This window comes from Macaca fascicularis, chromosome 12, assembly GCF_037993035.2.
Source record: "Macaca fascicularis isolate 582-1 chromosome 12, T2T-MFA8v1.1".
In the NCBI taxonomy this organism is placed as follows: domain Eukaryota; kingdom Metazoa; phylum Chordata; class Mammalia; order Primates; family Cercopithecidae; genus Macaca; species Macaca fascicularis.
The window spans coordinates 2,207,054-2,209,208 of record NC_088386.1 but is presented as its reverse complement, the minus strand read 5'-3'; positions in this window follow the sequence as shown (position 1 = coordinate 2,209,208).

Below are 2,155 nucleotides of genomic sequence, written 5' to 3'. Positions count from 1 at the left end.
TAACTTAATCACAGCCACTGTTCCCTGTTGAAAAGTCAACTGGGCTTCTGTGAAAAGTCTTCCTCACTGGTAATACCAGAGGCACAAGAGAAAATGTTTCGTTTTTTGGTTGCTTCACCACATCTGCAAGTGGCTGTCAGATCTGGTGACACTGGAGAGTCAAATGAGCAGCTTATCTAGAAGCTGATCTTCCATCTACAGTATTTTAAAGGGAGGAGGGAAAAATCCATGAAGCCAGCACACAGTAGATGAATCAAATCTAAAAGGAAGCCTTGGTGAGTGCCATCTTTTGACGGTTAATGTAATTTGAGTTACACTTTTCTTGTCCTGGATGCTATATTTGGAGTCGATGACTGTCTCTGCTCCAGAGAAAGTAACCAGCCAGGAAAATAGCACTTTCAGGTCCCATTCCAGGGGATGCGTGAGTGGAAAGAGCATGAGATGTGGAGTCGGTATCCTACTTGCTGGTGGCATTGGGCAAGCACTTTAGCACTCCAGCTCCACACCACCCTTCTCATCTGAGGACTGGAAACTATTCTCGTACTTCACTAGACTGGGCTTGGCATGCAGCTAGGCTTCAAAGCCAGTGCCTTTGTCCATAGAGCTGAGTGGCCACCACATGCACCTGCCCCTCTCTATTCTTCCTTATGAAGACCCTATTATGAGTCTTCATAAGATTTGCTAGCACCATCTGCGCCTTCCTGACACTGTGTAGGAGCAGCCCAGGGGGAGCTGATCCACCCTTCAGCCTCATTGTGCAGCGGGGGAGACTCTGGCCTGCATGGCTTGTCCCTTCCTGCTGGTCCGAGCGTGGGGGCCTGCTCTGGAGCGGGTGCCTGTGGGGATGTGGAGAAGGAGCTCCACCAACTCTTGACTCAGCGCTGCCTGTCATTTTTATGAGCACTTCAGGAGTCAAATTCTGGCTGAAGGGAAACGAAAACATATATTTTTAGAGATCTTTACCCCAGAAATAAATAAATCAACCTTCCCTCTTTGTGAGAGTATGAAAAATGTTTTTGCTTTAGTGGAAACTTTGCAATAGCTGTCTTGGCTTTTTGCCATTAGCAGATGTGTATACGCTAAGGTCTCAGACAGAGATAAATTGGTGACTTTTTTCTTACTTCAAAGCCTCACAAAAGATAGCGTGCTTGAGAGTTTACTGGGAAAATGGATTTGTCACTATTTCTAAACTTGTATTATTTTATGACTAACAGTTTAAAGCCATGAGTAATAGTTTTTTATGTTTCATTGACTGCTTTTGATTACCATACTAATTATATTGTAAACAGAGGCTGAGATCCTCGGAGAGTAGCGACTTTATGTTATTTCAAGGTAAAGGACTTGTTCAGCATCATTAGAGCAGGACTCCATTCCTCTGTGCAAGGAAAGGCAAAACAAGCCTTTCAGGGAAGGCCCTGCACACTCATTTTATTTTTACATATATTAAGGCTCATATTTGCAGCACTAGGAAGCAGAGGTTTCCATCTGTAGATGCACAAAGCAGACAGCAGTGTGTGTGTGTGTCTGTGTGTGTCTGTGTGTGTGTGTGTCTGTGTGTCTGTGTGTGTGTGTCTGTGTGTGTGTCTGTGTGTGTCTGTGTGTGTCTGTGTGTGTGTGTCTGTGTGTCTGTGTCTGTGTGTCTGTGTGTGTGTGTGTCTGTGTGTGTCTGTGTGTGTGTCTCTGTGTGTGTGTCTCTGTGTGTCTGTGTGTGTGTCTGTGTCTGTGTGTGTCTGTGTGTGTGTCTGTGTGTGTGTGTCTGTGTGTGTGTCTCTGTGTGTGTGTGTCTGTGTGTGTGTCTCTGTGTGTGTGTGTGTGTGTCTGTGTGTCTGTGTCTCTGTGTCTGTGTGTCTCTGTGTGTGTGTGTCTGTGTGTGTCTGTGTGTGTCTGTGTGTGTCTGTGTGTGTGTCTGTGGGTGTGTGTCTCTGTGTGTGTGTGTCTGTGTGTGTCTGTGTGTGTGTCTGTGTGTGTGTCTCTGTGTGTGTCTGTGTGTGTGTGTGTGTGTCTGTGTGTGTGTCTGTGTGTGTGTCTGTGTGTGTCTGTGTGTGTGTCTGTGTGTGTGTGTGTCTCTGTGTGTGTCTCTGTGTGTGTGTCTCTGTGTGTGTGTCTCTGTGTGTCTGTGTGTGTGTCTGTGTCTGTGTGTGTCTGTGTGTGTGTC